The sequence below is a fragment of the Terrapene carolina genome, unplaced genomic scaffold (genome assembly GCF_002925995.2).
Source record: "Terrapene carolina triunguis isolate 2854851 unplaced genomic scaffold, T_m_triunguis-2.0 Scaffold96, whole genome shotgun sequence".
Classification (NCBI taxonomy): Eukaryota; Metazoa; Chordata; order Testudines; family Emydidae; genus Terrapene; species Terrapene triunguis.
In genome coordinates, this window is record NW_020664447.1 from 50,291,180 (window position 1) to 50,304,364 (window position 13,185).

Below are 13,185 nucleotides of genomic sequence, written 5' to 3' on the forward strand. Positions count from 1 at the left end.
GTCACATGGCTTATATACCACCAATTCATATTGTGACCTTTTTGCTGCATTCCCACTTTTGAACAATCAGTCTTATAGCAAGTGCACATGCTTTCAGCAAGCAATTTGCTCATGTGGTGTTTAGTTTATATTAGGTCACAAAGGTCTCCCAGGAGAAAAATTTTACATCATTAGGACAGGCTATATTTGAGACTATCATTCTTATTTTTCCCTTAGAGGAATTTCCATACAAAATTAAGCAGATCTCAAATGTCTTCTTCAGAATTCTAACATCTGCCTGTCTCCACTACACACCCCTAACTTTACATCTCCACCGCCTAACTTTTTATTCAGCCTGATATCCAAAAATAGTGTACTATTGCTATGCAGTGTCTTACTAGTAAACATGTCAATTGCTTCTGACCTTGCATCAAAAATGCTGCTTCAACCTTGAATATCACTTTTTTACAATAATTCAGGTGCCAAGAAACAGAAAGTGCAGGTCTAATTATGAAATGTGACATTTTTTTTAATCAAAGGAACCAGACAGCACAGATGCTCCATCCTGCCATGGAAGAGTCCTCAGCTGATGTAAAGCTGGCTTCTGCTTACCTCCCCTGATACTCTTCATAGGGGCTCTCCCAGGCATATGAGTGTGATCCTGTACTTCAGTCCTTGGTTGACACCTGCCCCATTCATCCTTTGCCAACTGGCCTTATGTTACTTTAAACTATGCTGGGTGCTGAATCTTAGCTGTTACCAGTATGGACTGAGGCCGATTTCTGGTGAGAACTTCACTTTTATATCTTGTCAAAAAGATGTCCACTTCAGAAGGACAGTGCCCATCAATATCACGCTGTGACCATGGTTTGGTACTGAAAAAGAAAAGTGGCCCCTACCAAAGCATCATCAGCACTCTCTGCAGTCATCGTGCGTTTTCCTTCAATATTTCTCATCCAAAGAGTTACCAAGCTGTACTTTTCTTAGTCTACACTACAGCATTAGGGCAATGTAAGGCAGCTTACATTGACCTAATTCTGTAAGCGCCTACACTAAAATGTGACTCCCGCTGACATAACTAGCCCACTATGCCAACTTAACAACTCAGCTCTGGGAGAGGCATAGCGCTTAGGTTGACGTAGTTAGGTCAATGCAGTGTCAGCATAGACCAGGGGTTGGCAACCTTTGGCACGCGACCATCAAGGTAATCCGCTGGTGCGCCACAAGACATTTTGTTTACGTTGACCATCCACAGGCATGGCCCCCTGCAGCTCCCAGTGGCCGGAAACGGTGAACCGTGGCCACTGGGAGCTGCGGGAGGCCATGCCCGCGTACAGTCAACATAAACAAAATGTCTCGCGGCCTGCCAGTGGACTACCCTGATGGGCCACATGCTGAAGGTTGCTGACCCCTGGCATAGACATTTCATTGCTTACATCAACTGTTGCTGCCTTTCAGAAGCCATCCCACAATGCCCCACACTGACAGTTAAATCAGTGCAAGCGCTTCCAGTGCGGATGCACACCACTAACGCAAGGAGCATAGTGTGGACATGCAAAAGCTATTTAATTAGCATGATGGCTGTATGTTGACATAACTTAAGTTGACATAATTTTATAGTGTAGACATACCCTTAGCTTATGAGACACGACATGATTACAGTCCTAAGTGTCTAATGGGAGGCAGAGAATGTCTTTTTGACAACTGTCACATCATAGGTAGCACAACAACATTTTTCTCTTATCTGGGGCTCATTGAATTCCTAATAAAACTGAAAATACATTAAAAAATTCTTCCTTTTTTCCATCAGAACTAAAGAAATTCTCTTTTTTTTTTTAAAATACTCCTTCACAGTCTATTTAAATTCTAAGTTTTACCTATGCATCTTGCTAGTTTTTGAAGCTCTTATTGTAGATGGGCTCTGGGGGAGAGGGGAAAGAGGATAAGAAATATCAAAACAAACATTTCAATATCATGGTTTAAAAGGGTACCCCCCTTCATAGTCCATAGCAACTGGGATTCCTGCTGGGTGGTGGAGTTCCCTCTCCTCACTCCACCCGTCTACTGCAAAAGAAGGTAAAGAACTTACATGTTCAACAAGAAAAGTTTCACCATTTAATGACAAATGTATAACGTGTACACTGGAGGCTGTTGAATACCAGAAAACCCCCCAAAACATGTTTGGAGACGTTTCTTCAATGTGGAAGAAATGAGCACAGCAAGAAGTTGCTTAGCTGAATGATTGCAAAGGGATTCTGAGGTTTAATAACATAGCTGGTGTGAAAAAGTTGTGGGGTAATTCAGTTATGGAGTTCTATTTTTTTTTTTTTTTGGTATGATAATGGATGAGTAATACTGTTTCAAATGTCTGTAGTTTAGGGATATAATATATCTTTGTTTTAAAATGTGCTCTGTCCAGCAATATTCATCATCGCCAATGGCGCAGGGCTCAGTCTGAAATACCTACTGGACTAATGATCAGTAAGATAACAGAAAAGCTTATAAACCCTCCACTTCCCAGAAAGAGACATGGAGCCAAATTCTCTGTTGGTGTATGTGAGTGAAATTCTATTGAAGTCAATACTGCTGTACTTATTTACAGCAGCAGAGAATTTGACCTTCCGTGGATAAGAAAAGTAAGGTTCAGCCTAGAAATTGGACTTTCAACATCCTATATTGTGATTATGTATAATCTGACTTACCATTTAGAGGACTGGTGGAAAAAAAACGAGAGATTGAGCAGCAGCATTTATTGGGCCCTCACTAACTCTACGTGATACACAGAGGATTAGTTCTCAGGGGCTCAACCATACATTTTCTTCTGTTTCAATCCAGTTGGTTTTGCAACCTCCACACATTTCTTTGAGAGTTTCTGGTTCAAACAAACCTGAGATCTACAAGAAAATACCCTCATTTGAAACAGTAGAATTTAGCTGAGTGTTGCAGAGAAACCAAATGAAATAAATTCCAACATGAAAATATACACTGGTTGACATTCACTCAAAACAGAGTCTAGGTTCACTTGAAAGGTTCATAAATCTTAAAGAATCTTTTGATTAACACAATGTGAATTTCAAGTTTGCTGTGCAACCAGATAAGGTATGCATACTTTTAGATTTATCATGAACTCTTTTTTAAACATAACTCTAGTCCATGACAAGTGTCACTAAAAATAAGTTTTAAAGAAAAGGAAAATAAGGAATCTCTATAGCCCAACAATGTAGAGAACGTAAAGATAATGAGTTCCAGGTGGTAGGACTAATTTAGCTGATAAGAGTAATCCCAATTTAAGACAAGACCAGCCTAAACAAGTAATTGCTGAAACCACTAACCGTTGTGAATATGTTTATAATAAATAAGGGAGGCAGAAACTAACTATTGTCGGAATGTTTATAGTAAACAAAGTATGCAGGAACACCCTGAACTGATACGCTTGCCTTATTGCAATCTGGAAAGTGATTGGTCCTTATATGCAAGAAGTATAGTTGTAAACTAGAGAAGATGAATAGAAATGATGTAGTGTGTGACGTGTACTGAAATTGTGGTATCACCCAGTACCTAATCCACCTGCATCGGGAAAGAAGTGGTACATGCCTAATAAAGTAACCCAAGTGACGGGCTGGAGTCAAACTGAGTTTTTTAGATTCCAGAGGACTGAATGAAGTGTTCTTCCAGAATTGGACAAGGTGTTCTGGATAAGATGAGAGGAAAAGTCTAAGAGGGAAGTCCAAAAACACATTGGCTAAAACTGAGTGAATGTTGGAGAAAAAAGTATCTGTGAACATTTGTTCAAACAAAAATTGGATAATTCACTAAAATGGTATTCACAGCCAATTTTAGGGAAATAAAACTGGAAGGGAACTTCTGAGTCATCGAGTCCAGTCCCCTGCTATTACCAGCTACCATGTTCCATTTTAAAAATAAAAAAGCCAAGCTGATGCTAACATTTAAGAATCTGGAGGCATCTTTCAATAATCCCATAGAAGGAAACCACACAAATTTAATGTGAGATTCACCTAGGACTGACACAGGTGACAAATTTTAGCTATTGAATCAATCCTGCAGCTGCAGGTAGGTCTCTGTCAACCTGTTCATTAATTTAGAATCATTAGTCTTTTATTTAAAATTGTGTAAGACGCAGGTAAATCCTAGAGACAAAAATTTATTTGAGCATAAGCTTTCAAGTACTCCTGTTCTTTTTGCGGATACAGACTAACATGGCTGCTACTCTGAAACAGGTAAATCCTAGTCTGGATTGTTGTGCCCTCCCTCAAAATGGAATCTAGCTGTATGAAGGAAACATAGTGACCTTAGACCAGAGAGTGTATTATAATCAAAAGTCTCAAAGACAACAGTGGAATGCATGTGTGTATAATGTCAGGAAAGCCCTAGAGCAGTGGCTTGACTATTGTACCCCTTTCAGGAGTCTGATTTGTCTTGTGCACCCCAAGTTTCACCTCACTTAAAAACTACCTGATTACAAAATCAGCCACAAAAATACAAAAAAGTGTCACAGCACACTGCTACTGAAAAATTGCTTTCTCATTTTTACCATATAATTATAAAATAAATTGATTAGAATATAAATATTGTACTTACATTTCAGTGTACAGAGCAGTATAAACAAGTCATTGTCTGTATGACATTTTACTTTTTACTGGCTGCACTAATACTTTTTATGTAGCCTGTTGTCAAACTAGGCAAATATCTAGATGAGTTGATGTACCCCCTGGAAGAACTCTGCGTACCCCTAGGGCTATGTGTGTCCCTGGTTGAGAACCACTGTCCTAGAGCACATCTGAGCAAAGCATGGAGAGAGGACAGAGTGGCACAAAATGCAGAAGTTTCACTGATGTTAACCACTGAAGAGAGGACAGATCTCACTTGATATGCCTTCTGCTTTTATACTTTGACATGGATCAACTCCACTTGGACATGAATATACAGTATTCCTCCAAGTGATGTCCATTGCATGCTTCCACAGTGTCTTTTAACATAATTTGTACCCAGGAATAGTTCACTACACACATTAAGTGTTACAGACTCAGGGCTGTAAACATTCTTTTCTTCACTTGTACTCAGTCAAACTGAACAATGGGTAGTTCTTTAAGATACATCATTTAGGTTGACTCACAAGCTCTTTACATCTCAACTGAGGAGTTGCTGGAGATGGAATGGTGAGACATCCAGTTCAAGTCAATTCAGTGATTTTGCTATGTGAAAATGCACAGTGAAACAGCTTGATAACATGAACAGCAGCAGCTCTAAGGCAAATAGTCATCTTGCCAAGAAAGCCACCAGAGTTTCTGTTTCAGTTAGCTTTCCCCAGCACCCTGCCTTGGAGACCCTCTACATTTGCTGAGAATAGTGGCCTAGTTCTCATCTTCATTAGTCGAAGTCTCTTGCTGCTGTATAAGAGGAATATGGAAGGCAGAGGGAAAGAGGCCAGTAGGAGAGGAGGCCTAGTGAACACAGGAGAGAGGCAATGAAGGACAGGATAAATGGCCAATCAAGCAGAGAGAAAATAATATCCAGAGTTTAAATCTTAAGGAGTCCTCGGGCTGTAAAGATTGGTAGGGAGAAAAGCGACCAGTGAGGAGCACTAACCAGACCTCATACCCACCATTCTACTGTTACTCCCAACTGTTGCTGCAGAAATTGCTGATGCTCCTGGGGATTGGCTCCATTTCTTAGAGATCCTGCACTGGTAACCCCAATCCACATGGCTAGGCCTGGGAGTTGCTCAAACTTGGTGTTCCTGAAGTTGCTAGTGTCTCCAGAGCTCCTTACCAGAGGTCGGGTATGGAGTTGGAGCAGGGGTCCAACCACTCTTCCTTGCCTGCATTTGGTCTGTTCTCTTGTAAGCTATCAAACTGACTATATTTTATGGTCCTTGACATTTATTTACTGCTTACTTTTTAATTTTTCCCCACATTTATTAGGTACTCCAGCTGTAGGTAGGTCCTTGTCTTCATGGCACTCTAACTTCAGTGCGGTATGAGTTTATCATGCTGCCCTGGGTTTCATATTTCTGCTGTCTAGCTCATGTTTAGTACATTTCAATTTATTCTAAACATCTGCCACATTTAGGAAATATTTAATAGGAAAACATAGCTAGGCCCTATGTCCAAAATATGAAATCCCACAAAACTCACCTGAACTAGGATTCTCACATCATCTACTGCAACCCTCTGTTCTACATTATCAGAAAAAGTCTGGGAGAAAACCAACTGGGTAATCTATTGAAAAGAAATTAACTTTCAAATTAATCAAGAGGCGAAGCACAAACTTGAAGGTTCCTATTTCATTCATACCCCAGAAGTCTGGTCAAAAGATAACTCAAGAGATGTATAGGAACATTTGGATTTCTAAGTACAAACAATTCATAGTCACTTACTGTGCCTTGTTCACATGTTTTTTTCCATCCCCTACCACTAAATTAAGGGGTGGAACAATTTTATTGCACCTCAGGCTGTGTTCTCATTAGATCTTACAAGTTAAGCAGCTAGTTACCACTTGAAAGGCAGATTTCCAAGAAAAAACTTAGGAGCTGTAGGAAGTGATGGTAGCAATTCAGCAGGTGGCACTTTTTCCTCCTAGTCTTGAGCCAATACCCCTGTGTTGTGAGGTAAGATTGTACTGTTGGAGTTGAAGTCTTAGGAATAAGAAGTAGAATTGAAGTTCTAATCATTAAGATCTCAAAGGCCCATGGAACTTTCCAGTATGATATTAAGTCTGGTGCCCTGGTGTAATTCCAGTCTGGATAATGCCTACCTGAAAAAAATCTGTTTAGAGTTTCTAGTGAATACAGTATTCTTCACTTTCTCTTCTAAACTGCAGCTCCAACCTGCAAACTCATAGTCACATAAGTAGCCCTGTTGACTTAAATATGACTAGTGATGTGAGGATCGTGTGTAAAATTAGGATCTTGTTGTGTAATGTTTATTAAACATTTCCAGCATTTCACTGGAGGTTAAAATGATTTCTGTAAATACAATCTCTAATGTGCTTTGGGTTTAAAGAAGCTATAAAAATGTTACTTTGATTATAATAGTTTTGATTTAAAAACCTGAACCATCATCTTGCCCTATAATCCCTTCAAAGGGTTGGAGGAAAGGATTTTTTTATTTTATTTTATTTTTTTACAATGAGAAACAAATGAAGCACTCATGCATCAATAATTGTTTTTCTCCCTGAACTCCAGCCATGGCACAGTACCTTAGTCAAAAGAGAGAGGGACAGAAGGTAAAGACATGCATTACTGATCACCTCTGATCTTAGATTTTAACTATACCATTTCTGTTGTATGAGTATATTCTGAACTATTTTAGTCCTACAACCCAGTGCATTGGCTTCCAGTTATATTCTGTTTTTTTCCATGTTGGATTTGGAGTTGTACAGACATCCCTCTTGGTTAATATCTTACTGTAGCAAACCTAGCCCCATAGGGGAGTTCAGCCTAACCTTTCAGCACTTCCTTCAGATCCTGCCCCTCACTGTCAAATATTCTGGCATCATCTATTGGTTTTTCATTCCCTTTCATGTCTCTCCTTTTTAATGTTTTTTTCTTATATATTTTCCTTTTCTCTTCTCCTGCTGTTCTTATTATCTCTAGTCCCACAGGTTCCCAGCTATAGTTTTCTTTGTTTCCTTGTTTGACTGGTAGCTGTTTTGACTGAGGCCCAGTATCTCTAGGCTTCTCTTTCAGAATTTGCTTTCCCTCTAATCAATGCCTTTCTTTTTTAAAACTAAGGTGTTCTCCGGATTGTTCTGTAGGTTCTTTTTCTTTATTGTGACCAGACAGCTGAGTCTTCTTCCATTTTCCCTGTTGATCTGTGGTCCTGCTCTATCATTTCAGGGAGGATTTCATAGATTCAGAAAGGCAGAGAAACCAAAGGTTTTAAATGCACAGTAGATGGGGAAAGAATCATTGAATTAATAAGGTTATTCTAGGTTAACCAACAACAGGTTAGGTCATTTTGCATCAAGCAAATATCTTAAGGGACTAGGTTGATGTGGGGGGTGTTATATTTACATGTAATGTTTTCATTAACACACATTTTCATTAGTCCTAATACAATTTATGTTGGTAACTCTGCTGAAAATAATTGTTTTGTTTCATTCATTACTGCATCTTATTAAAAAAGGCATCCAGTGTTCTGGGGATATGTAAACTTCATAAAAACTAAACCACCATTAGGACAAGTGACCAAGCAATTGTCCTTTAAAGGACAGATTCCTTTAAACCAGAATTATCATAGAATCATAGAATATCAGGGTTGGAAGGGACCTCAGGAGGTCATCTAGTCCAACCCCCAAATTATCCCACCCCTACCAACCTACTCATTCCTCTTCTCGCCACTAGGAGAATAAGGTAGACCAAATGGGCCTTACAGCTTGATTTGCATGTCAACAGCTTGCTGACAAAGGAAGCAAGAGTCCCACATTGAGAATAGCCTGACTCCAGCTCTTTTAATAGCTAAACCAGGGGGCTGTTCTCTTAAGGAAAAATCCTATAGAATATAATAAAAAACAATTGTATCCCTGCTATAGAATTCTTTATGATGGTTAAAACAATAGAAATATCATTTCTCTTAAATTGTATAGCTTTATATAGTGTAATTGCTATAGAATCATACTAAACTCCATTCAAACCCTATTGGTTTTATCTCTATTAAATTCTGTAGCACTTTTCCAGTATGTTTAATTCTAGCACTTCAAATAATCACAACTGCCTGGGGAAAGAGGCAGTCTTTGAGATAACTGGACCTAACCCATTTAAGAACTGATAGCTTAATATCAGCACCTTAAATTGAACTTGAAAATTAACTAGAAGCCAGGTATAATGTGCTCTGTATGAGAAACACCTTTTAACAATAGGTTGCTCCATTTGTCACTAGCTACAGTTTGAGTGGACTTAAGATGTAGTTGTGTGGAAAGGGCACTATGATATTCCAGTCCAGCTGTCACAAAACCATGGATCACTGTGAGAAGGCCATGCTTCCCACATGAAAGAAAAGAAAATGCTGCCATGCTTAAATGCTAAAATACATCACTGCTACTGGGATACCCAGAAGCACAACTCCCCACAATTCTGCCATTTCTTCCTCTTGGTCCCCAACATGCTACCTTAACTACATTCTAATCTAGGATTGTGTTGAAACTGTGTCACCCCCATCCAAACACTGTATAAGCCACGCATAACAGATCAGTTTCCACTGCACTATTAGGACAGACCAATCAAATAGGTCTCAACATCATTGGTGGCTCGTATTGACAAAGGTATAACTTCCATACCTCCCACTTTCAGTCATCTCCCAAAGACAAGAATGAGGGTGGCTAGCTGTCTGGATTGAGTTAGTAAACCCACGCAATAATTATATAGTTATCATCATTGCTGTGAAATCCTGACACTATCCAAGGGACTATGAACACATAATGAACACTAAAGTAGTGTAGAACAATCCATCCTGGGATTCCAAGGCCACTACAGTGAGGAACAGAATCAGATCATCCAAAGATTACAGAATGCACCACGGTGATATATACACCAAACCCTTTCTAACCCCATTTGTGATTTCACACACATCAGGTGGACTATCAGGTCCACTTTTATCAAGGGAGACCTCCTGAATTATTTGTCAGAGCAGTCACCTCTGCCTTTTATATTTTGGACAAAATATTATCAGCTTGTGTTTATTAATGTACCATAACTTCACTAACTATGAATTACACTGAAGACTTTGCATTCCTGATTCTTGACGGTTTCCTAGGAAACAAGCAAGACATACTGTTTTGCATGGAAAGACAAAGTTGTCTTCAATGCTTATGTCTATGGGTTTATAATTTAGAGATGCTTCAATTCAGAGCCTCACTCAAAAATGATCCCTCTTGCTTTTATTTTATTTTTTAAAATGTATATCTATCACAGCAACTTTCCTCCGGCACCATTAAGGATGTCACTAGCATCAGGTGTTCATTTTATTATGTGTCACAATCATTAGCCTGCCTTTCTTGCCTTTGTGTTTGTGACCTGCATGTTTATAGCCAACTGTACAGCTATTTTACTTCCACAGTGTGCAAGAGACTTTCCCTGCACCCATCCTTAAGTACAAAAGGTTTTAGCTGTGTCCTAGCCAATTGCACACTGGTCTTCTTAAAGTACGTGGGGAATGGGTGGGGAAAGGTGTCAATTTTTTTCTTATACAAATTAAGACATGTGAAGAATTGCTTGAAATAATATAAGGACAAGATTTGAGGACTGTCTCCATGGGGTCTACACACCATTAGAGTTCAACTCCAAAGTGGAGGACTTGGGGATAAATTCAACACTGGTGGATCCAGGATACATGGATCCATAAGGCATACATACCTGTACAGGCAGAGAACAACCTAGGACTATGGCAGAAACTGCAGAGCTATTCAGCTTCCACATAGTGGCCTGCGGGAAAGATTCTTTCCCTCCCAACCATCTCTAGACTTCTCCTGCGTCAAACCTTGTTATTCAGACTTGGTGTATGGGAAAAGGATTTCCCTCTAAAAATGACTTTCAGAGGCAGCAGTCTATTGGCTAGAACAGGAATATGTTGAGACAATTATTTCCCCCTTCTGCGTCTGAATCTGATCTCTTTGACCTTGGACAAGTTTCTTATTCCTTGGTCTCAGGTTACCCACCTGTAAAATGGGGTTTATTATAATATATTTACAGTTCCTGAATTCTAGTGAAGTTTTTTTAAAGGCTTAATTAATATTTGGAAAACACTGGAAATAGAAAGAGTGCTGCACACTGCTATTATAAAGGCAAAAGATGATGAAGATAAAAATCTTACTTTATCAGAATAAAAGAGGGGCATGCATCTGTTAAGCTAAACTGGTTTGCATGAAAGGAATTGCCACAGTAGCACTGAAAAATACAGCAGTATGGGGGAGGAAGGGAGGGAATACAGGACTTGGTGGCATCCTCCACAGCTGTGGTAGAAAGAGTACTTGAGAAGTATGCCAGATACAATAGTGAAGAGGCCCAAATTTGACATACAATATGTTAATACTCTAATAAGTAGACTTATTAGTTTTAAATATATACACATTAAAATACAGATTGTAAATACATTTTATATTTTTAAAATATCTACATTCATATTTTGTTACTGTCCTGTTCCCCCTGCACCACCGAAAGATGTCATGGCCCTTCCTCCTTCCCATCTCCTGGGAATACACAGAAGGAGTAGTTGTGAATTGCTCTTTGTGTCCCTTCCCTCATCACTTTACCCTGTGCCTGGTCGAGATCCTGTGAGAGTGTAGCCTTTGAGCCCTCATGTAAGATCCACTTAGAATGCGGTCCTCTTGTTCACACACAAACACCCTCATTTGCAGAGAATACAGGTACTAGTGTGAGGAACAACTGCTCACCAAACATTAGAACACCTCTACCCCGATATAACGCTGTCCTCGGGAGCCAGAAAATCTTACCACGTTATAAGTGAAACCGAGTTATATCAAACTTGCTTTGATCCACCGGAGCGCGCAGCCCCACCCTCCAGGAGTGCTGCTTTACTGCGTTATATCCGAATTTGTGTTATATCGGGTCGCGTTATATCAGGGTAGAGGTGTATGAACAAACACACGTGATTGTTGAGCGAACAGAATAAAATTGGGTGTTGAAACAAACCACTGGTTGGAAAATTCAGACTAATATTCACAAACACTGTAGTGCAGTATTCATTCACCCCAGTGTTTTAAGATGTTACTAACCCACCCAGTAATTAATTTCCATGCATCTTTCTAACTTCTCCTTTATAAACCAGGATGGCTAGCAAAAGATTGGCTATCAGATATTTTAACCTCTGAGCCCAGCTCCTGAAAGAGAGAAGCTTCAGTCCTACTTAGCATATTCTCTATATATTTTTAACTTAAATCTGTTCTGGATCCAAGACCAATTTAACCCTCAGCACCTAAGCTTAAGCCATAGCCAGTATCAACATATGGCATGGCAGTAAATTTTGTTTTACTGAGAAAAAAAAGTAGGTTTCTAGTTGGCAGCAAAGTGAGCTCTACTTATTTAACAAAGCCTGTTTCCAGAACTTCACTGGCATCATTGCTGCCATAACTGATTATGCTTTTACAAAGCAAGACAGTAAATACTCTGTCAAGGTAGGCTGTGTTCCATGAGAAACAGAGGGGAGGAGGAAGGGAAAAATCAATTTCTGAAAAATGGAAAAGGACAAAAGTGGTAGAAAATAAAATGCTGTGTTCCAGCTTCTCTGAGAGATTATAAGTGATGGGGAATGAAAAGCAAAAATGAGAAAAAGCTTTCAAGGTAGTAACTAAAATTCAGTGTAAATGCACTTTTATAAATAAATGAAGCATTTGTTTTTGCTGCATTTTACACCTTCATAGCACTTCATAACATTATGTATACATATATTTCATTTTTTAAGTGCTGTGAAAGTGAACATGATGATTTTATATTACATATATAATTATTTATGTAATATAAATCATTCAGACTTAATAGTAGCAACTAAACCATGTGAGCAGTGACAGATCCATATACTTTGAATTGCAGATGCTGTAGTTGTGATAATACAGAATCATGTAACGGTATCATGGTGACCAGCTGATGACAATCTCCCAGCTACCAAACTCTAGTGCTATGTAGTGTGAACATTTCAATTATCAGCTCCTAATGACTGAAGATTGCCATGTTCACTTTGGATCTGCACAAGCTGAGGGCCCCTTTCATGGCACAAAGGGGAGGGTCAGCCATCTCTGCAACACTGTTCCCACTCCTCTTGTGTGGGGTGGGGACAGACAGAGATAGGACTGGAGGAAATGCACCTTGCACCTGAGGTATCAGTGGTAAATCCTCCCAAAACATAATGCAGCTTGAGGCTGCACTAACTTTGACTGTACTTCCTGCTCCCTGTTGGGGAACTTGTCTTTGGAGGTGGGGTTGGGAAAAAAACCTGGCAACATGCTACTGATGATTTGCAGCAAGAATAGAGGGCCCAAAGCTGATGGAGAGGCCTCTACGCAGATGACCTTTTGCTTTTGTTTGATCCCCTGAGATTCCCACAGCTCAGTGAGGGCTACACAGTCCCTCCCTAATGAAATTATTAGGGGGGAAATGTTCCCAGCATAACCTCATGGAGTGTTCCTCCCTCAAGGTCCTTGGGATTTTCCATGTAAGGGGGCTAGAATACGCTC